This window comes from Passer domesticus, chromosome 1 (assembly GCF_036417665.1).
Source record: "Passer domesticus isolate bPasDom1 chromosome 1, bPasDom1.hap1, whole genome shotgun sequence".
Lineage (NCBI taxonomy): Eukaryota > Metazoa > Chordata > Aves > Passeriformes > Passeridae > Passer > Passer domesticus.
In genome coordinates, this window is record NC_087474.1 from 109,731,883 (window position 1) to 109,755,560 (window position 23,678).

A 23,678-nucleotide genomic window follows, 5' to 3' on the forward strand; every position below is an offset into this window, starting at 1 on the left:
AGTACTATACTATTGGTAGCCAGCATTAAATTACAGTGCATTTAAAAGCTGCAGCAGCATGATATAGGCATAGACTGCAACAGAGCTTATCTAGCAGGTTCCAGCCTTGATAAGCTGAAAAAGCCATGTTCTGCCAAGAGCGTGCTTTTAATTGGCTCCTCTAAAACACAGAACCACAATAGAAAAATACTTTAAAGGAAACAAACTATCACCACCATATGAAGATGTTCCATCCCAAGACATAACCACCTTGGTGTGAGCCTTCTTAAAAGGCCAGATGGAGCAGGATAGAACACGTAAACTGGATCTCTCTCCTAGAGTTTATACCCATAAATCTGCAGATTAAATACTGGGGAAAGGAAGTGAGCTAGACCTCTCTATTTAAACTCTTGATTAGGAGTTTAAATGGTCAAGTTATATGCCTCTTTTTATAGATGTCTGTCTTTATACATATTAACTGTTCTTTCTTCAGCTAAACTTTCCCACATGTGAAGTGTTATTGCAATAACTATGTTTTCTTTGAAATAACCTGAGGAAAAAAAAGCCCCTTCATATTGGGGCTTTTCTCTGCAGATATTGTATTTTTAATAGTATCAAGTTTTTATCAAGTTTTTGTAATTTTAAAAAATGATGACAACTACTCAAAGCACAAGTTATCAACCAATTTTTTGTATTAGGCCAGCTGAAACCCATGTAGTCGAATTGCCAATGAAAACAGCAAAAATATATCGATGTATCTTTTATTTTGAGAAACCTTAAATGGGGATGAGGAGGGGCAGAAGCAATCCCACCTTGTACAGATTACCAGATCACTGCTTGCTACTGTGATTCTGCTTTTTCTCGTGGGATACTCATAACTCCCAGTGACAGGCTTGGATTATGTGCATAACATCCACAAAGCTGCCAATTCCAGGATTATGTACATATTTATGTGTGTCTCTAGTACTTAACAGAGCTTTAAGGAAAGGATGTTCTACGAAGAAGTGCTGTCAGGAGAACACTTAACACAGGAAAACAGGATAATTTTAGGTGTCTTTAATAAAAGATGGGACTGATCTTACAAAACCCAGTCAGGATTTGCATAGACAGAATCTGTGGCCAGCACATGGGCCAGGCTCATCTACACCACATGCTGGCACCCCAAGCTAGATCCAGGCTGAGGAAGAATGTGCAAGCTCCACACAGAGACTTTGGACTGGAAGTAATAGTAAATTGCAAACATAGGTAGGGGCCAATAGCTCAGGCACAGGGATGATTTATGCTTTTTTGGCAAGGATTTTTAAAGGCTTCTGATCAATTCACTAGTACAGTTCCCCAGTGGCCTCCTAAACATCTGTGCAGCCCAACCAAGGTGGGGAGGAAGGGGAGGAGCAGGGTGTGTGGATGTAAACAGTACTCTGTGGATGAGAAGAGAGTAGGAAGTTCTTAAAATGTTATTTGCATCAAAAGTTAGATATACAAGGAGTAATTAACTGGCATGGATTTTTCACATCTACACCAAGTACCCACCTCCTCTGTAATTGGTAATTTATTCATATTCCAGCATAATTTTTAAAGACTGGAAAACAGTCTTTACATTATCAGTCCTTACATTATCAATGTAATTATCAATATCAATATTATCATTGTAATTATCATTATCAATATCAATTAAATGTCCTTACATTATCAGAGCAATTGTTCTCATCTCATTCTTAACCTGATGGTCCTGCTTCTAATTTTCAGATGAAGATTATCTTGGATAACCCAAAAAGCCTGTAATTTTATTGGCTTCTCCCCTTTCACTTCTCTCCATTGCTCGATTGGGAAAAAAAAATTCTTCTCTTCAAACTGCATCTCACTTAAAGGTCTCTAAGATGTTTTTCTACCTAACTAGAAAATAGTCATGAAAATTAGTATTAGTAACCCTTTACAGAATGTTACAAGAGACTGTCTGGAAAGCTGGCTGTTACAAGCCCTCAGTGCCACTTCCCCCTCACACTTCCAACAGTGTTTGGCACAGATATTCAGAAGTATTTTTTAATCTGAATTAATATATTGCTAACTGCTCACCATGCTTCTCCAGGCCCCAAGAATTTGAAATACAGCTGTCTTCAGCACTAAAATAACTTTGAGCATAAAACACTAGTATCACCACATATTCATGTGTGAATGGTCCCAAAGTTTTGCAGTGTCAGATCTTCAAAATCACTGTATTGAGAACAAACATTGCTTCCTCAGGTGAGCTGTTGATGCATTGACTATAAATAAAAGTATTTGCTGTCAAGCATCAGCACTTCTGTAGCAACAAACAGTTTTCTGTGTCTCAGAGTGTTTTACAATGGTCCACTGCAGATGGCACAAACTCCTCCAGGCTACACTCACTGCAGATGGGAACCTCTGCAGAAAGAAGTAGGTCACCTGCTCCCAGCTTTGTTATTGTAGGCACAATACAGAAGTCTAGATTAATCTCTCACTGCAGACAAAGCTGTGAAAGCCCCAACATATCTGTTGTGGTTCCTCCTGGGTTTATTCTGTGCACAGCATCCTTGCAGCTTGGCTGCCTGGGCTTAACATGCTTTGTGGTTTTGCCCTTCTGTTTCTGGGACCATATACTTAACTCTTATCTTCCTTGGGTGTTTCAGGGACACTCCTGGAACAGTTGCCAAAGTTGGTGCATCATTGCCAATATCATACCTTTTCTTCTCATAGGTGTGGAGACAGCCAGTGGATCCATAAGTGTGTGTCCAACTCCAGTATTGTCTCTTTTGCACATGTGGCTTGTGCTGCCAAAAAAATGATGGCAAGAGACCAATCTCACTCCAATACCAGCAAAAACACAGATAATTTCACGCTGATTGCCAGCCCAAATTGACCAGAAGTCCAAGTTCTGTCAGAAACATTTTTAGACAAGAAAAATCCACAACTGCCTAGGTGGGAAGGCTGCTATATTAAGTAATTAAATTGACTCATTTGCACCCACTCATTTCAGGAAAGCCCAGCTAATTATAAGTGTGTCTCTCAGGAGGCAGTTTTCAAGAACTAAGTTTTGATAGGCACTGAATATGAGATCTGCCAGCTGAGTCAGAGGGGTGGCTTCCACCAGTCATTCACACCTTGAAAAGCATTTGCTCTCTCAAGAACTCCAAAAGAAAATGCCAGAAACTGCAACATTTATCTACAGGTATTTTACCAGCATTCACAGGTAACAAACAAGAGTGATGCTTTTATCTTGGGCTGGAAAGGACAATCAATCTTATTAAAATTAAGGATTTCTTCAACAAGGAGGAGAACCTTCCTTAGGTGGAAGGTGGCATTGCTGTACTGCTGTACTGCATGGCCTTACCTATAAACTGCATCTCAAGCCATGCTGGAGCCAGCATCAACCAAATACCCATCCCTTGCTCCCCCAAGAAGAAGACTTTTTTTTTTCTACATAACAGACACCATTGCTATTCATTTGAAGATTATAATAGCACATGTTTACAGAGGTACACACAGGCTGAGCAATCTATTTACACGCCTAAACACCAAAGTTCACATGTTCAAAGAGCTAAAGAAAAAACCTTCCAGTCATGATGGGAATGTCCAGCCACCCCTTCCAAAAAGCAGCATGAACTTCATGCAGCACCCACCAGTACAGTCAGGTTGAGACTCACTCATTTTACTCCTGTTCCATGGGACTTCTCACCAGCTTCCACTTAACAGTCCTTGATCTTCACATTCCTTTCTTCTCTACTTTACTTACAAGCCTGACAACTAACGAGTACGTTATCTAGCAATTTATCACTTGCTAGCAATTTATCACCTGGCCACCACCCTCAGCTCATCAGCATATACATAATGAAGCATAAAAAGGGGTAACACACAATGTGAATCCCTTTGAAAGGTCAGTCCTCAGCATGAAAGGCTTCCTGAATCAAATAACATTCAGGAGGGACAGCTGGAGTCACAGCTGTAGCTGTTGAATGAAAAACAACTTTCAACTCATAGCACTTTGGAAAAATCACAATCCTAGGTTTTTATACGTGCACAATTTTTTTTCTTGTAAAGGCTTATACTTTTTTTTTTTTTTTTTTAACTGAACCTGAGCTCAGTTGTCATTTTTACATGGCTCCAAAATCAACAGATATTTATGATGACATTTCTTTGGGATTTTCAGCACTATTTTCTACCTGTCCTTGTACACTACCCTTGTGGCACCTTTGTTTCTGGAAAGATAGGAAATCTGTAGCTGTATCCAGTATGGAAAATATCCTGGAACTACCCCTGAAAGATATTTTAAAGGGAACTTTTATCTGTGTGGAAAAAAAAAGAAAGTTCACCAAGACTTTACCATACCAGTGCTGATTCATAGGTGCTACACAGTGTTTATGAGCCCAGGTGCACATCACTGCCACGAAGGGCTCACAACAAACCCTCAGAGCGTTTGCAAAGTGAGGTGGCAGTTTCTGAACAGGATTAAGAGGGACATGGCCCTCCCAGCAGGCATGACACTTCTTCCCACGTGTCGTGTCCCAGGCCCAGCTCCTGGCCTTGCAGGCCAGCCTTTAACCATTCTGTGTGCTTGCTTGTGTGCCTCTGTCCCCAGCACAGCTCTTGGATGATGACCCTGAGAGGGCAGCAGGACAGCCTGCCCCTCACACAAACTTCCAGCACGTTGTCTGAAGCAGCCTCCAAAAATGGGAAGGAACTTCCCCAATCCTTCCACTGGATATTTGATGGCTCTCTATCTAAATTGCCCAGCCCCACAGAATACTTCAGCTAAAACCCATGTTCCCACCTTCCCCTGCCCTAGGCTTCTCTCCCTTCCTTTAGGCTTGAGAATTAAATGCAACCATAAAACCATGTTGCTTAGTGCCAGTTACAGCAGCAGAGAAACCAGGTAATTATGGCAGCTCTCCTTTTCTGAAAGGGAGTAATCAAGATGCAGTGCCAGGCTAAGAAATGGTTGGCTGGGGGAGATTCCTGTGTCTGTTTTGGCACCCACATTGCCTTGCTTCTGTCCAAGCTAAGGAATTGTGAAAAGCCTTTGAAGTACACTCAGCATGTCATCTGCATGAGTTTGTAGCTGGTTTACTGTTAGTGTGGCCAGAGCAGATAAATGGTTATGTGTATCCGACCTATATTTGTTGATATTAGCCTTTTTTTCTTGGAAGCTTTGTACACTGTCCAACCCTTGTCTGGCTGCTTACAGTGTCACTTTTTTTGCCAATTCCTAAAACATGCCACACCACCAACTTGCAGAGGACTTCTAGAAATGCTTCTAAGAAATCACTTTCTTCAGAGAGCTGATGGGACAGCTAGCACAAGTTACTTGGTCAGCTGTAATTCCTGTCCATCCTAGAGAGTCAGCATCAACCTCAGGTGAGCCTGGGCTTCTGCACAGAGAGAAGAAGAGCTGTGATGCATCCAGAAACAATTCTTTTGGTCCATCTGCCACCAGCATTGCCACAAAATACTCGCTGCAGCTGCTCTGCTGCCATGCTGTTCCTGCAGGTCACTTTGATTCCCTGCCATATCTCAGGGATATGAGGCCCAAACCCACAAAGGCATTTCTGTGCCTAATTTTAACTGAAGTGAAGGGGAGGAAGGTATCTAGATGCTGCTGGCTCTTACTCATTTGACAAGCCTTACCTCCCCCAGGAGGACAAGGACAGCACGAAATGGCATTCAGGGTAGTAGGTAAGGTACAATGCTGTCAGCTCATAATTTTTAAAAGATCCATAAAAGCATTCAGAATATTCAGCCACCCACACTGGCTTAAATTATGAGTTTCTCCCACACTGTGTAGTCTTTGAATGTGTTTAGGGCTCCCTTTACCTAAGGATAGTGTTTCTTCATATTCTCTAGACAAAAAGCTCTGATGTCTGAGCTTTGCACACACAGTAATGACCATGGTAGGTAAAGGGCTTTCCAGGCTAAACACTACAGTTGAAAAATACCTGAGACCTGACTCTACCCCTCCAGCAGTTCCATATCAGCAAAATTCAGATGTATTCAGTGGCATTATTCTGGGTTTATGACACTGTAAGACCCTGAAGCATTAGTATTCATAGACTTTATTATTATTTCCATATCTAAATATCAAATAGCATCTGGTATTTTTAAAATTCAGCTACAATTAAAGTACAATTTTAAAATTTTTGTCTTTTCCTCAGGCAAGCTGGTGAAAGCACACTTCTACATTTTGTTGTAGTAACCCATTTCCTGCCAGTTTCATATCTGGGATCAAGTATAGTAGCTTTGTGTTGATAAGATACTGGTTATACATTTAAAGAATTACATCCAGTCAAATTTACAAAAGGAAAATATAATAGGGCTATATTTGCTAGTCTTGTCTTTTACTAAGCCTGTCCCTATGAAATCTAAATTCTGGTGCAAATTTGATTTTACGTCTTGAATGTCACAATCTCTTGTAAAAGGCAGAACTAAAAAGAAAAAGGCATGAATTTCACTTAATATGTATATAACATCCAGCAATATCTGATTGGTTTGGAAAGCTGTGCAGTAATGATTAACACATCCACAGAAGCATCCACAGAAGGCAGGCAGGGTACACTGCTCCAATAGTGCCAAAGTCTGTCACACTACATATTGGCAATCTGGATGAGAAAGAATTTTCCAAGTAATTTAAGTGCTGTGAAAATGAAGTTAGCAGTTTAGATACATTTACAAAAACAAAGGCTGGTGATTACAGAGCTGGAATAGATGTGGACTGTGTTTACACCTGCTTCCTTGAAGGCAAAATGTAATCAAAGGAAGCAAAAATAATTATCTTGCAAGACACTGTTTTTTAGTTTTGGGGTCTTGTCAGGAGGGAGTTGTTTTCTTACGGCAGGGTAATATGGAAGATTTCTGTGCTGTTATTCCATGGTGTGATTTGATGAGACAGCTGGTGTACCCCATGCTGGAACAACAGCTGGGAATGGTCATGTAATGTTTCTGGACAGTATAACACAAGCCAGTAATCTCTGTCTCTCAGCTATCATTCACCTTCCTTTTAATTAGTTTCAGATGCAGTGTCTAAATAGGCAGTGAAATGTCAGAAGTCCCACACTCTGAAACAGAGCTTCCTCAGACCCCAGGTAGAGCTTGATTGGTTTTGTTGCTGCTGACCACTGACCTTTGAAGAGTGAAATTCCCAGTCATGCTCAAGGAGCTTTTTTCAAAGGACACATCTAATAAATGCTAGCCTTAACACAGTGGCATTTGAAACCTTGCAGAAAAAGGCCTTAAACCTACTGCCAAAAGCCACTTTAATCAGGATCAGTCTCACTCAAGTAAGATTAACTGAAGTTAGAAAGAAACTACTCATCCAACACGAGGCAGCTGCCAGACTCCCTGGGAAATCAGAAATAAAAGGTAGCTGGAGAGGGTGATTCATCTGTCCTTTTGGATACCTATCTTAGGGTGGGTGGCATGCCCTCCATGCCACTGATTTCTGGGAGATGGGTGACTAGAGCCTCTATTTTCTGAGGATTAAAGTTACCTAAAGCCTACTCAAAGTTTCTACAGCTTTGCAGACTTTTCACTGCTGTGAAGAACAGGAGGAAAACTGTAAAATGTCAGACTGAAGGTCCTTCTATCCTACTTTCCACCACGCCAACAGCAGATGCCTAGTGAACAGGCATATGTAAAAACTCCATGTAACACTCTCCCAATTTTCTGACATTTTCAGAACAGGAGCCTCCTGATGAGGCTGTGCTTTCTATGTGGCTAGTACTCCCAGGGCATTACTCTTATGTTAAATCTCTAGTCTGTCCTTGAAATCCTGAAAACTTTAGCACCCACACCATCCTTTGTCAAGGAGATCCATGGGTCAGCTGACTGAGATGTTTTGTTTGGAGCCCTACTATTTTATTAGCTTAGTCTGATGTCTCCCACCTCATGTACTGGAAAGGAGTAAAAAAAAAATCAATCTATTTATTCTCTCCATGCCACTCAATATTTTTTTTTTGTAAATGTATCACCTCCTCCTTTACCTCCTTTCCATATACAAAAGTCCTAGCTTAGTCATCCTTCACACAGAGCCTTTCTGTACCTTTGATCATCTTTGTTGCCCACCTCTAAACCTTTTCCAGGCTGCCTTGTAAACTTCTTATGATGGAGGGATCAGGACCTTCTAAGCCCATTAAAACAGACAAGTTCACACCCAACATCTCCAATTTGTTGCAGTGCTACTTACTCAGGATCAAAATGCCTGTCAGCACTGTGATAAGCCAGCACAGTGATAAGCAGGCTGCAGGCAGCAGTTGAGAGCCTCAGCAGCGTTACTGAAAATGAAGCAACAGAAGTAGACTCAGTCAGGTCTTCCCATCTCATCCTCTTCCACTGCAAGTGACACATATGAGAGGTGGGAAGTCCCTGGTCAGGGTGGCAGAGCCATTGCAGGTGCAGGAACTGCAGTGCAGGGCCGACAGGGAGACAGACACCTGGAGCATGGAGCTTCCTGAAACAGAGCAGGTGTGAGCAGCTCTTGCTGCCTTCACCGCCTTTCTCCCAGATCCCTTTGGTGCCTCAGCCATAACATCAGGACATTGGAGGAGGAGCTGATTTTTCCAGCTCTTCAGTAAAAAGGCAACCCTCACTTGCCAAGCAGAAGTGGAAACACAAAGAACCATTCCCTTGGGTCCCTGCCTTTACATGTTCATGCAGAGAGACAGTTGTCCCCAGCAGTTTTCATCATCTAACACTGGCAGTAAACGTGTCTTGCAAATAGTCAACATGCAGAGGTTGTGGGAGGGCCATTCATGAGAACATTCCCTTGATTTAATGGCAGTCATGACTAAGGGAGGTCTTATGGAAGATGTGTAGGGCAGGGCCTTCCCAGTAACCTGCAGTCCCTGCACATGAGACAGGGCTGGTCTTTATCTTCCTGCCTACAGGCCAGTAGCTGAAGAAGTGGGAGAGCAGGCTGTCCTCAAGTTAAAAAGAGGGCAGCTTTAACCCAGACATCCTCAGAAGCTCTGTTCAAAGCCATGTGGGTTGAAGCAACCCAAAAGCTTTAAATAACAGCTTTGAGAGAAACACTCTCTCAGAGAGTGTTCTTAGCGAGTGCTCTCACTGCTTTCAGTGCACCTCACTGATAGGCTTACTTTGTAAATAATTTTTAAGCATTGAACCCTTGCTTATGGGTGTCTTGATCCCAAGTCTTAAGGGGCCTTGCAGATGGCCCCTTGCTGCCCACCACAAATGTTTTATTACTACCTAAACAGAAAGAAAGAAAGAAAGAAAGAAAGAAAGAAAGAAAGAAAGAAAGAAAGAAAGAAAGAAAGAAAGAAAGAAAGAAAGAAAGAAAGAAAGAAAGAAAGAAAGAAAGAAAGAAAGAAAGAAAGAAAGAAAGTGTTTGCTTTGCTTCCAGATAGACAACCTTAAAAAACTCAAAAACAAACAAAAAAGAAGTATGAATAGGAAAGAAAGCAGAAGGTGGAAACATGGGGAAAAAAAGAAAAAGAAAAGGAAAAAGAAAAGGAAAAAGAAAAAGAAAAAGAAAAAGAAAAAGAAAAAGAAAAAGAAAAAGAAAAAGAAAAAGAAAAAGAAAAAGAAAAAGAAAAAGAAAAGGAATTGGATTCTTGATAGCCAAGTGATTATTTATCAAAAGGTGCTAACAAACTATTTTCCACTACAGTAATAGTCACATAGCTGGAGTGAAGAAAACCAGGCTGATCATTCATTTCAATAAAGCTAACAAATTCTGGATTGCATTGGCTGAGAATCCATTTTCATTTGTGTTATTGTATTTTCCTAAGGATAAACCTTTTCATACAATATCAGATCTGATTAAAAGTAAGTGATATACAGCGTTCGGACTCCAAGGTTAGAAAACCATATTTTGAAAGTACAGCATTATTATTATTATTATTATTATTATTATTATTATTATTATTATTATTATTATTATTAAATATCAGCCAAGAAAAATATTTTTTGTCTTCAGACAAAGTTGAATTCCCAGTAGGGTGGGATGCAGCTGACATTCCTAGTGGTTTGCTGTTTTATTTGGAGCACCATGTGGTTAACAGCTAAAGGGCAGAAATGCTTGCTACTGCAGAATTGCAGTCACCTCAATAAAATGCATGGCCTAGAGCATTTTGTAATTCAGCCCCCGCAGAAATGCAAATGCAAAGAACAGTAGGAAGAAGAGATAATTTACTTTAGGTTATTGCCATTGGTGTGATGTCACTGTTACTTGTTAATCTCAATTTGTACCAAAGCCTTTGCACAATATCAGTAACAGTGCAATATTAAATATGGCAAGGCAGCTGCACCATGAAGAACAAAAATAATGGGATTTACTTTAACTCCTACAGTGTCACATTCCTGCAATAAAGACAACTTTTTACTGCTCCAAATCCAGAAAGATTTTGGTTTTGATCTTTCAGGAAAACTACAGTGATAAGCAAGTGCCTGTACGAGGAAGGGAAACTAGAGCTGATTCCATAAAGCTTTCACCCTTTTCATCACACACATGTGCTACCTCTTCCCTCAGAGCTCAGTGGGCTGCCAAGAGCCTTGAAATCTCAGAGCCTGGGTCCAGGAGGATCAATGGAATACAAGGAAACAACTGGGAAAGGAAGCTACAGTGATTATTTATTGAGTTAAGAAGGACACAACCATGGGCTTTCCAATAGGTCTTTTTCCTCTTTCACATCTTGGAGGCAATCCTGAAGCAAACACGATGCCAGAGATTCATGAAGTGCATGAAGTCCAGTAATTTGATCTTCTCCAGTAATGTGATTTGGCTCTTTTTAAATGAGGAGGTTTCATACCTTCACCCCACCCTGCAAAGGTATGAATGACAGCCTGTTTCAAGGTCTTCATTTCTAGCAACCCTTATCAAATGTAATGAAGCTATAGATTGATGCCAAGGCCACACATTAGTCTGTGCAAAAAAAACCCCCATGTGTCTGACATCTCCAAAATGCTACACAAAGAAACCATCCCATACTGCAAATTTTTTGGCTCCTATTCCCCTGGTGAAGCTATGGTAGTCATAATCAATTGCCAATTTTTCCCTATATGCTTTTCCTGTATTGAGAAAAATGCATAGTAATCGGTAAGACACTGGTTTACTCACAAGCAAGTGAGGCATTTTTTCTGTTCAAGTAACATGAGACTCTAGGGGGTTTTCCCCCATTTTTAATATGCATTAAGTCAGTATTTAGTAAACCAACTCATAGTATGAAGAATCCAAAGCATCTCCTCTAAGCAACTCAGCATCTTCATCTTCAAAAAGTTTTGGCAAGACAATGAGGCCTCTTCTGGTTTTGTTAAAGTCTATGCTAAATTTGATGTTAACTTCAAATGAAGTAGAAGTTTATCTTTAGTGTAAAATTCAGAGAAATTTGGAGAAGACTAAATAATGGGGCAACAGTATGTTCACTAAGAAAACAAAGATAATTACTAGGGGTTTGGTTTTTTCTTTCTTTCTTTGTTTAATTACAAGTCTATTAAGCAAACAAAGAAAAACCTTTCATTCCATGGCCGAAGTAAAGATAGGCAATAAATCACATTATGTTTTTATCTTCTGATAGATCAGATGGTAAATGCTGACTATTGCCATGTTTACAGGTCATTTCTGTATTTGAACACAGAAAGGCAAAGTACACAACTGATCCTGACTCATGCCCTACAAGGCTAGATGTTCAAGACGAATGGGGAAACATAATGACCTCAGTGCCACAAAGACTGAAACAACCTTTTTTTCTCAGTGTTGGGCCTGTACAAAACAACTAATTGATGTCATCTGTTGCCTCATAGAGAGCTTGGCAACCTTACAGCTCCATGCAGTTTGTAAAGTAAGCACCACCATTAACAATTTCACTGGAGGGAAATGGAGGCAAAGACAGCAAGTGTCTGATCCTAAATCACCCAGCATGTCGGTGTCAAGTGCACAATCAGGGACATGGTAACGACCCCCCAAGGCCCGAGCCAGCCTAATGCTGCTCTTCCAGGAACCCCCTTTCCACACAAGCCAGCTGGCTGAGAGACCAAAGCATCAGAGCTGCAAACCATAAACAAACTAGGAGGGATGGGACCAATCTCCCAATAGCAAATACCTCCAAGATTTCAACTGCTGTCAGCAAAACATATATCCCAACAAAGGCATTACTGTCAGCAACAACGTAATACCATTGTCTCTGGCTGTCTTTAGTGCAAAGACTGTATAGAAGAAATCAAATGTTGGGTGGTAATAGTTAACTATCCCTGGATAGTCATAACTGGTGTGGCAGAAAGAGTGGGGAGAGAGGAAAAGCTCAGGCCCTGTCATGTTTTAACCCACAATTTGAGAGCCACAGGATTGAAATCACTGTTACTCATATGCTACCAAGATGTAATTTAACAGAGTATAGTTGGGAGTGCTGAAAAGAAAAGCTTAACTTTATCCAACCTCTAGATTACCATTGCAATTTTTTTTCTGTCCTGAAAGTATTCAATACGAAATTTTAATTCTGGGCTGAAAAGTAATAAATCAACCCTGCAGTTATCAAGGTCCTTCCTTGGTTTATGAGGGATACTGTTACTCCTGGAGTTTTGCTAATTGGTTGGGTTTTTTTCCAAGCAGTAGTCATGGTGCCTGAGCCCTGCTAGAGAACTTTCTCTGACTTCTTACCAGGCAGCAGTGTTGTCAGGCTATACCATCCTTATACAAAGTGTATAAAAGATGAGTCCAACAGCTGAATGTAAATCCGTTATTGTTAAAAATGTGGGTACAGAGAAGCAGGGATCAGGCTTCCTATTTATGATTTTTTTTCACTTTATTTGATGCACAAGAACTGACACATGGGACTTATACAGATATGAAGTAGGTAAGAACAACAATTCAGTTCCCCCTCCTTCCAAAAAGTGATCTAATTTGCCTTTCTTTCCTCCTTTAATGGAAAAACAAGCAATGCAAACTGGAAAGCAGATCAACAAGTGTTGACTCCACATGGAAGGACTAACCTGCATTCTCTACCCAAGGGCCAGGGAAAGCTTCACATCTTGGAGACTGAGACAAATGGAAAATACCGAAGGTTTGGCTCCGTTTGCAGCCAGGCAACGCCACCTCTCTTGAGCCAGGACATCTCTGGTTTGGGATTGTTCAACACCAGATTGAATAAGAGAAAGGAGTCAGGCTCTCAGAAATGTTTCATAATCCATGTTCACTTCTGGGGTAAAATCAGTGCCTAACATTTTCTCAGGCGGCTTGAGATGATGCTTTTTGAAATCAGTGGAAAGATTCATGCTGACCTTAGTGCTCCTTGGGCTGCTGTTGCCGTTGGTGCATAAATCACGCACCAATTTGGCCATGGCTCTTGCCTGGGACGTGGGATGCAGTATTTTGCATCATTTTCTGGTTTAGACTACACCCCACACAGAACATATTGGAACAGTTAGCTAATGTTTATTGGGGTGGATCACATCAGCTGGTGTTGCTTTGGAAAAAACAGGCAAAAATGTAAACCAGTTCTTCTGTTACACAAGTGTCCCATAGCAAAGTGGAGCCCACTAAGACATGGAAGAAAGGCACATCATAAAGGGCAGGTATAAATTTGCATCAGTCATCAGCACTTCCTTCTTTTCTTCTCCTTGCTAACTAGGCCAAGTCACCAGAAGGATGGATTTCCAGCATCCACTTACACATCAATTTACCACAAACACTCAAACTTACCAGTATTCTGCATTAAAAAAAAAAAAAAAAAAAAAAGAAAATTTGTGATCAGCCACCCAAACAACTGTATATCTTGACCCACCAAATATCAGACAAATGTGACAGACCCTTACACAGGTGGCACCTTTCCTGTTGAGTGCATTGTGTTGTCCATTCCATTCAATATCCAGTGGTACTTAGGTCTCTTGAAAGGCTGTTTTTACCTCCATCACTACAGACCAATAACTTCCTTGAGCAAACAGAGCTGTGGCAACAAAAGTCTCCTCAGGACTGCACACCTACATAATTATTTGTGTGTTCAAACCCTTCCAAGCCACTGATATGTTCAGAAATTATGTCATCTGAATTAATGTTTTCACATTAAAGCAGTGGTGACATGAGAGTAAATTCAGGCCTCTGACTCTTTTAAAGTATCTATGATATTTTACATCTCTGCAGTGCAACTGAAATGAAGAATTAGACTCCAAGAACAATTAAGTAATTTTCGTGAAACTATTTCCTCCTTTAGATCCCTGAAAATCATTGTATGTCGTTGCTAGAGTTGTTCAACTAAGGATAGCACAAATGTTGGTGGAAAGTGTATTCAGAAACACAAGACATAGATTTCAGCTAGCTGTCTCCTGAAGAAAAAAAACCCCATCTGTTGCAACATAAGCAAAAATGAGGAACAGGCCTGAGGTTCTACAGGAAGAAAAGCAGTCTGGAAGAGAAAGGGGGAGAGCAAGTCTTGCCTGCTAGCGATAACAGTTTTAAAGGACATACAGTGTTAGATCTTCTGAGGAACCCCTGGCCCCTTTATTTTATTACTAATCGTGTCTTGAAACAGCCATTTATAGAAGAGATCCACTCTGCTCATTGTCAATTACTAACATATGTCCCACACTTGGCAAACAAGACAACTCGGGAATGACATTTTGCGAATAATCAACAACATCACCCAAAAGTGGCTGTGTCTTTGCTTTGGGCTTAATAAAATATTTTTTCCCCAAACAAGATAGCTTTCTCACAATTGTGCCAAATGGAACATATTAAGCTTTAATGATGGCTGAAAACACTGTGCACTGAAGAGGCAGGGATGGGGCTGTGAGAGTTCATCTTGGACCTTAGGACAAACAGCTGCAAGTGTACCAGCCACAGATGCTGCTCTGCACAAAGGGGCCTCTGGGCATTGCTATGGCACAAACAAATAATGCACTAAAATGGCAAGCTTTGGCAAACTGACTGTGGGACTTTCCAGAGGTCTGGGATTCAATCATAAAACACTACACAGGATGTAATCCTCACAGCAAGCAGCAAAAACTATGGACAGCAAGGATAAGACAGGATATGGAATTTGCCACCTTGTTGCAGAAATATGTGTGGCCTACTAAGGAACCCCAAACATACAGACAGCTGTCACATGCATGTATGCAAACAGTGAATATAGAAATAATGATGGACAATTTACCTGAAGTGCTAAGGATTATGCTTGGGCTTCACCTCATTTAACTTTCATCTTCCACATGTTTGCTTTGTAGTCCACATTCATTGTTCAGGCTATCTTTATCAAAACTCCTAGAGAGCAGCTCTGCTTCCACAGTTCAGACTGCCTTTGTCTTTCCAGAGACTCTAACAAAACACAGAAAAATGTCTTTGGGTGCTGTTTCACAGTTTATATGTCTGGAAAAAGACAAGTCTCCTCTACCCTTCCCTCCTTTCATATTCTTCCATCCTTTCAGGAAATCTCCCAGTGCTGCCCCACCCTCCTTCAGGGCAGCTCCATCTTCATCAGACACTTCCCTGAGCCATTTTTGCTGTGTTAGTCCTCTGCCAAATTTGGAATTAAGTCATGTAAAATAGTGTTCCATAAGTCCACATATGGTAAGCAGCAGAGCTTAGAGTCAGGAGACAGCAAGGGCAATACAAAGATGATGAAATGAGGCAGAGGAAGGGACTCTTGTCCAGTGGTGGTATGACACCAAACTGACTCACTGCCTCCTGTGGGACTGCAGCCCCAGAAAGGCCACCTGTGTCCAAGGCAGGGAATGGTGGAAGACAGGAATGCCAGCATCCGGTAGGGAAAGACCAATACTCAAAATAAAGTTGGGACACTTCTCTGTTTAGTTCTATAGTCATTATAAAATGAACTCTTGCCATGAGGATACAAGCCAGTGAATGTATTGATATACAAGGGTCCAGGTCCCTCAGCAGCCACCCCTACAGAGAGGAGCAGACACTCAACAGCAACCCCACGCGTCATGAGAAAAGTCTTGGCCCCATCATCATGTGTATACTGCCCTTTCCTTTTCACAAGCTGACTCATTCTCTCTCATATCCCTCTTAATGTTTCTGAGACACTTTGTGTAGCCTGATTTTTATCTCAGGGGTACATTAGCAATCCTTTCCCTGAGATGAGAGCTGACCAGTGAGTCCTTGCTCAGTGTGAGTGATGTCATGAAGAATGGCTGAGCAGGCCCAAGCTCTGAACCAGTGACTTATTATGGTTGAAAAAAAAAAAAACAGTCTTCACTCCCAAAAACTAATTGTTACCATATTGCATCCTGTGATTAAGGAATCACTTCAGGCACATAACATCTCTCCTGCTGGGGATGGGAATCGTGGGGTCTTTCCCACACAGACCTAGAGCCAGTGGGCCTTGCTTATGTAGAGCAAGGTGAAAACCTCAAGTACCAGCACAGGCTGGGGCTAACATACTGGAGAAGGACCTGGGAGTCCATGTGGGTGACCAGCTGACCAGGAGCTGGCAGTGCCCTTACAGCCAGGAGGGCCAATATTATCCTGGGGTGCATTGGGAAGAGTGTGGCCAAAGGTTGGAGGTGATCCTGCCCCTCAGCCCTGGTGAGGCCACATCTGCAGTGCTGTGTCCAGTTCTGGGCTCCTCAGTACAGGAAAGGCAAGGAGCTACTACAGAGGGTTCAGTGGAAGGCCAAAAAGATTATTGAGAGTCTGAAGCATCTCTCTTATGAGGAGAGGCTGAGGGAGCTGGGCCTGTTCAGTCTAGAGAAGAGAAGACTGAGAGGGGATCTCATTAATGGAAGTTAATATCTCAGAGTCTGCCATGAGGATGGTGCCAGACTCTTTTCAGTGGTGGCCAGCAACAGGACAAGGAGAAGTGGCCATAAACTGAAACACAAGAAGTTCCACCTCAACATGAGGAAGAACTTTTTTACCTTGAGGGTGGCAGAGCACTGGAACAGGCTGCCCAGGGAGGTCATGGAATCTCCCTCTCTGGAGACATTCAAAACCCACCCAAAGAGTTCCTGTGTAACCTGCTCCAAGTGACCCTGCCTTGGCAGGGGAGCTGGACTAGGTAATCTCCAGGGGACCCTTCCAACCCTAAAAATTTCATTATTCAGACCTGCCACAGACTGGATATGGTGGTTGCTGAATAGCCAGGCTGGTTTTAAAACTTACCTCAATCAAAACTATAATCAAACTATTATCTCAATCCACCACAGAGTGCAGAAAGACAGAGATGATTGGTAGGTCACTTCTAGGGCATAATTAGTTTTTTCTAGTTGTGATTTGTTGTTACTTTGGGTTTTTTGTTGTTAGTTTTTTTCTTCAGTCTTAAAAATAATCACTTTCATTAGAAATGCCTACTAGCTCTTCAGTGCATGTGTATCATCCACATTTAGTTCTCCTTTATTTTCAAGCAATTCCTAAACCCTGAGAAAATCTAGCAGCCTTAAAAGCTTAGATCTGACAAAAGATGAAAAGTCATTTAGCACCATGGCACACACACACACCTATGTGTGTATCAATTTCATCCTAATGCATTGCAAGCTCACAGTGGTTTTTGCTGTACTTTAATTCTCCCAAAATGATTTTCAGAGAGAAAAAGTACATTCCCTTGAAAAGTTCTCCCTTACCTCAATTCTCACACATTTAAGTAAAAATAACATTCCCTCTTTAAAGCTTCTCAGATCAGGGCTCCATTTAGCATGAAAAGAGGGTCTTCCACTGTTGCTCATGTGAACGCTGCCAACAGCTTAAAAGATTTTGCTCTGGTGGGAAGAACATGGGCCATGATTGAAGGACTATGATTGCAGCACTGCTGTCATCTACTTAGCTGAAGTATGTTGAGATAATTTCTCCCAACCACCCCCTTTAAATCACTCGCTTTCCTATTTCATCAAGATTCTTAACAGCTCCAAATCAGAGAGATCCCTGTAGACATCCAATTTATTCTGCACTGTTTTCAGCTGTTTTCTCTCCATTTCCTGTTCTGTGCCTCCTTATTTGAGCTTTTTCTTCTCCTGTCTGGAAATTTGCTGTTTCTATCACTGCTGTAGGTATAGCTCTTCACATTCAGACCTATCCTCTTCATTATACAACATAAAATTGCATGTAAACTGGGGGGGAAAAAAAACAAAAAAACAAACCCACACCAACAGAACACTGGAAAACCTGGTGCTGTTAATGGCATCAAAGGGCTTTGAGAACAAACCTCAAAGGACAGTCCCTAATAATTCACCTGTGACCATTTTTCTAAATTCTTATACACTCTAGTGTGAAATGATTGTATTTTATTGTGTTACACTTAACACTTAGACTCTGGCCTTTGGTATTAGTGGGAATGTCCTTCAACTAGAGCTGCTTTTTGTTCCTTTTCTTTGATTCATTAGTTGTTTACTGCAGGCTATTAACAATCCTAGGACTAGCTTTAATCCACAGCCAGAGCCTTTAAATATAATACATCATCAACAGGTAATTGTTCACTTTGAAGTCTTTCCTTCTTTTTTCCTTAGCTGTTTGAGGTGATATCTGAGGCTTTAAAATCTGGTAACAGAGTACTTCTATCAAAGCACTAAAATTAGTAATGCAAATGTCAAGAAGTTAATTTGCACACTTTAAATATAAGGATGGCCTATCTTTTCTTTTTCTTTCTTTCTTTCTTTCTTTCTTTCTTTCTTTCTTTCTTTCTTTCTTTCTTTCTTTCTTTCTTTCTTTCTTTCTTTCTTTCTTTCTTTCTCTTTTCTTTCTCTTTCTTTCTTTCTTTCTTTCTTTCTTTCTTTCTTTCTTTCTTTCTTTCTTTCTTTCTTTCTTTCTTTCTTTCTTTCTTTCTTTCTTTCTTTCTTTCTTTCTTTCATTTTTACTTTCTTTTTTTCTTCTTGGAGTTCTCCAAACTCCAGCTAGAAGTTGGGAAAGTTTTTGATGCTTTTGCAACAGCGGTAGCTTGTGAGTTTAGAATTTGGTAACTGTGCTATATATGAGTGACACTATAAATTCACTGGGATTATCATCTCTTTTCATCATGCTCGGTAGAGTTTTATTTCAGTAGTCCTTCTAGTAGTCAGCTCAGAAATCTAGATCTATAATTCCAGGTGAGAGCCTCTGAACATACACTGGCATAAGCACAGGTTCATGGTGCTGTGCTGATTTCAGAAGGCTTTGACTCAGGTTCTTTGGCTTCATTTCAGACAGGTCCTTAAGACCCTGATTAAGTGTTTCTGTATTTAAGACTTTCCTAAGTGCTGTCTGATACTGTTACATGTTTCCCTGAACTAGGACCTTTGTGTGCAAATTTGCAGAAACTCCTGGGCCAATCTCAGATACACAGAGAAAGACAGGAATAACACCTATAGGACAACTTGACTCTACAGAACCACAGAAGATCAATCTGGGCTCTCTCTAGGAGAGTGTTCATTCATTTGAAGGGTTTCTAGGTCTTGAAATTTGAAATACAGAGTATCATGGTGAACAGCTGAGATTATTTTTCTTTTACTTACGATATTTTGTTTCAATCTGTCATGCAGCATTTTATAACTTTGGTCTGTACACACTTTTGGAAATAACTTCTGAGAAAGAGCTGGCCCATAAATGCAAGTCAGTCATATTTATTGAGATATAGGGTGCAACATGCTCTGATTATCTACATATCTGTCATTATGTGTTTTTGGGGTGATCTGACATGTGGCTTCTAGCAGCGGTGTCACTAGGCATGTGGATTATTGCTATTACTATTACTATTACATTACTATTACTATTACTTTACTACTATTATTATTTTGCCTTTATTTCTGTTCACAGGCAGCAGTAATCACACACACGACATGTAACAGGCAGAGTGCTGCTCTCCCAGCTCCCAGTTAGCAGTAGAATGAGTGGGCTGACTGGAGGAGTCAGCATGTGGACCCATCTGCTTTGATCATGACACACTCCTGGAAAGCACTGAAAGTGAAGAGCATCTACTTCCCTGCAGATGAAGGAGCTAAGAGCCAAGTTTCAGCCTCATTTCACTGAGGCTTTCATTGTTAAGACGGTAAGTAAATTATGGAAGGAATGTCAAGCCACTGACACCATCGCTGTCTGGCTCACCACAAGAGAAATAATCAATCCAGCACATGAATTTGGAGTAGTGGGGTGCTCTGTGCAGCCCTAATTGCAGGAAGGCAAGTATGAGCATGCTTTGTCTTCCTCTGGTAAGTAATCTGCAGTATCATGAAAGAAAATGCACACACACTGAGGAGTTAAAATGAAGAAAATGAAGTGAACAATATCCTTGCTTTTGGGGAAGAACTAAAAGCTTCTCAAAGGGAAAGTAACAGTTAAAAAGGCTTTATCTTTGCAAGCATTATAAAAAAGGTTGTAAGCTGTATACACTACAAAGGCACTGCCTTCGCCCCTCCATCTCTGTGATTTCTTTAGATTGAAGAAACCTGTTGGCTTGAGTTCTAAAACGCCAGATAAAAGCTTTGATTTGTTAATTAAATTTTTACTGCTATCTGCATTTGATATCTCAGTCAAATTGTATCCGCTTGCAACAACAGAAAAAGTCACATCAAAGGAGAGCTCCACCTCCATGACCTGTAATTACAGAATTTACTGCAGTGTGACACTGGCTGCAAGATGCACCTGCCAGGCAGACCCAGCTTACTCTCTGCACCTAAAACAAAGCCATTTCATTCAGCTGGGGTGAGCCAACACATGCTGAACAAAAGGGCTATGTTTTGTCAGGAGCCGCTCTAGCGTATTGCTTGTCCTGAGACAGACGGGAGCTTCTGAAAACAAGGGGGTTTTTCTGTGTTATCACACTAAATCAGGGATAAGGATGAGCTCCCACAGAGAAAGGCAGAAGTAGGGAAAAAAGGAAAATAAATTGGAATGGGAAGATGAAGGGAATTAAAATGAAAAGGAAGAAAAAGGAAAGAAAATTAAAATCCATCTTGGTGCTTGAAACAAAACAAAAAAAGGAAAAAGCTACTCACAAACAAACAATGACAAAATATTAGGAGACACAGAGAAAGATAGAGTAGCAGAGAGAAAACAGAGAGGAAAACAAACTAGATATTATACATATTTACTAACACATTCACTGGAGTCAAACTTCAGAATGCAGTGTCCTCCCCCTTAAACACCCACAAAGGTATTGCAGAAATCCCCAATTTGTGTCGATGCATTCTTTGGCCCTCAGTTGTTTTGCACTATATTTTCAAACAAGCAGAAATGTAATATGGTAAAGACTCACAACATAGGCTTTATTAAACTTGGGAGTCTCCCTGTGAGCCTTGGAAATTACTGTTAATATTTACATTTGGAAAACAAAACACAAAGAAGGAAAATAAGTAAGGCATTGAATAGACTTGCTGGGTAGGAATTTTTTCTGGAATTATTAACATGCATAAAATATCCATATTCTAAACAGGCATTTTCAGCAGGAGAATAATAATTTTGTTGAAAAATGTTCTGTTGGGAAAACCAATATGAAAAATCCAAGTCTATCCACCCAGAAGACAATTGTTATTACTGCTTCAGTGATGCAGGGATTTCCAGGCTGACCATCAGAAAAATAGTTCTGAGTTTGATTCTCTCCTATGGATTAATGTCCAAGACAACCCTTCCTGAAAAAATAAATTAATAATTAAAAAAATAATTCCTCATACATGATGCTAATTTCATTTAGGGTTTTTTTTCAGAGCTTCTTGTTTTCTGACCAGAATTCTTTCTGTGTTTTTTGTTTTTTTTTTTTCAATGAGAGAAATTAAGAAATTAAAATCACTCTTTTACTTACTTCAGCATGCACCTGACCTCACTGTAACAGGGAAAAGTTTTCTACTGACTTCAGTGGGCCTAAGATTTTGCACCTTGCATCCCTTTGGCCTCAGCGAGCACTGACTAAACAATGCTGGTGAAAAGCATGGAGTGAGACGTGTGGTGGGATAAAGGGTCTGTAGACATCAAAGGTTTTCTCTGTTTTCATTGGAACTTCAAAACGCTGTTGAAATATTTACTAAACCAAACTGATGTGATGTCTCTGAAAGCTTGGATGAAAAGCACCCACTATGGCAAGCTGGGGTTTTAAGCCTGGACCACTGCCAGAACATTCTTTCCAGCGGCCATGCCCCAAAATTTGGCATCACCCTTTTGTCCAATAGTCTGTCCCTCTATTGTGCTATCAGAGCCATTTTCAGCAGTTTTCCACTGATGCAGTGTGGCTTTCTTCTGCTGAGAACAGCAGGAATGCAGTCCCAGCTCAAATCCTACCATCATCGTCAAACTTTTCAGATGCTGTTTCAGAAATGACAGCCCTCCAAGCCTGGGCTGTAGTCACTCCCTGGGTTTCATCACCACCTAGCAAAACAAGGAGTAACCTGGGAAGACTCTCAGAAATAATAGGGCACACAACAGGCTTTTGGGTCTCTAAGCATCACAAAATAGGTCAGGACTAAGTCAGAGTTAAAAACTCCCCACCCCTGTTAAATTACATTTCTGGTATTGCTCCATATCATAATTTAATCCCAGGATGACCAAGAGGCAGGCTACAGTCACAGGTCAAGTCTTCACAGCTCCAGCATCAAAGATGTTCCTTACTACATGACCTCCAGCTTCTCTCAGCCTGGAGAAAAGCTGCCTCAAGAGCTATTTCCCCCTACTTAGAGCAGAGAGGGTTTCTGGAAAGGGGAGGGCAGCAGGCAGCTTTTAGAATCTGTTAGGTTTTCTGTGTTCCCAGCTGGTCCCCTTACATGGAAAAAGAGGTCAGCCTAGTACCTGTTCCCTCTGCTTCTTCCCTCCTTCCAACCTAGTCCTTTGGGCCTGAGGATGAAGGAGATTTTGGCTTTTGCTGGAAGAAGGCCAAAACTCACTATTTTCAGAAGGTGACTATGAAACTCGGAACAAACCCCACAGGGTACAAAATTAATGTGAGACCAAAAGCAGAGGATCAGCACAGCCCACAGCATATGGCTCTTCTGTCCAAAACCCTTGTGTTACACCAAATTCACAGGCAGTGAGCAGCATGATACCCTGCTGCTGTGAATTCCTGCTGTCAGCAGCCTTCACACCCTGGCTATGGGAGCCTCAGAGATGGGAGGACTGACACTGCCTGGGTCCTGAGAACTTCCCCAGAGCAGAAAGATTGCACGTGAGTGAGAACTGACCTGCTATTCACCATGACAATGAAGGCTGTGGGGCTGGACTGAGGGGCTGCTACTCTGTCAGGCATGCAGGGAGCTGGATTTTGGGGGATGAAGGCAGGATAAGATGCTCCCCAGGGAGGAAGGGGGATAGAGTAGACCCATAGGAGGACAGCAGCAATCTAGTTGTGGAATGGGCAGGTGTGAGATTAGAGACATAGTGTCAAGGTATTTTGTTTACAGGTAAAGCTAGAAGCACTCATGAAGAATCTTGCAGAAATAAATACAAATTTGCCTTAGCTGGATTCAGTCTGAGGTCTTGAAGTGGATCTTGATCAGTAAGTCTGAGGACCCTGGAAACTGGTGAAAGGACTCACAAAACTGCAAAAAATAACCAAAGTACATCTGAAGTGTGTAATTTTGCAAGAGTGGTAAAATATTTTTCATTTCCACAAAGACCAAAGGAGCAGAAACACAAACATGGAGTTTTCAAATATTGAGAGTAACATCAAAGAGCAGTCACTAACAGAGAGCATTAAAAGGCACTTTACTCAAACTGTGAGGAGAGTCCTGGATCACATTGTACTGCACAGGTAAGAACTGGTCTATAATTTCTATAAGAGGTCACTGTGCAGCAACCCTCAGGTTTCTGGGGCTCTGTGTGGAGATGAAACAAGAGAGACCAT

The 23,678-nt window shown here is 41.1% G+C and overlaps 3 long non-coding RNA genes across 6 annotated transcripts; 1 reads left to right on the plus strand and 2 right to left on the minus strand.

Moving 5' to 3' along the window:
* Window positions 1-367: 367 nt before the first annotated feature.
* LOC135308525 (uncharacterized) lies at window positions 368-3,886 on the minus strand. Its single transcript, XR_010368934.1, has 2 exons — window positions 3,639-3,886; window positions 368-2,765 (listed from the first exon to the last, which is right to left on the minus strand). It is a non-coding gene; the product is annotated as an uncharacterized LOC135308525 (long non-coding RNA).
* A 6,692-nt stretch (window positions 3,887-10,578) lies between these two features.
* LOC135308527 (uncharacterized) lies at window positions 10,579-16,905 on the minus strand. 4 transcript variants are annotated; one of them, XR_010368936.1, is made up of 3 exons: window positions 16,331-16,754; window positions 15,084-15,244; window positions 10,579-10,763 (listed from the first exon to the last, which is right to left on the minus strand). It is a non-coding gene; the product is annotated as an uncharacterized LOC135308527 (long non-coding RNA). The 4 variants fall into 4 exon arrangements; XR_010368938.1 differs by lacking the exon at window positions 16,331-16,754 and adding an exon at window positions 16,807-16,905 and having other exon boundaries at window positions 10,581-10,763; XR_010368935.1 differs by lacking the exon at window positions 16,331-16,754 and adding an exon at window positions 16,166-16,305 and having other exon boundaries at window positions 10,582-10,763.
* Window positions 16,906-17,559: 654 nt separating this feature from the next.
* LOC135308529 (uncharacterized) lies at window positions 17,560-21,476 on the plus strand. Its single transcript, XR_010368940.1, has 3 exons — window positions 17,560-17,713; window positions 19,670-19,901; window positions 21,285-21,476. It is a non-coding gene; the product is annotated as an uncharacterized LOC135308529 (long non-coding RNA).
* Window positions 21,477-23,678: the final 2,202 nt, after the last annotated feature.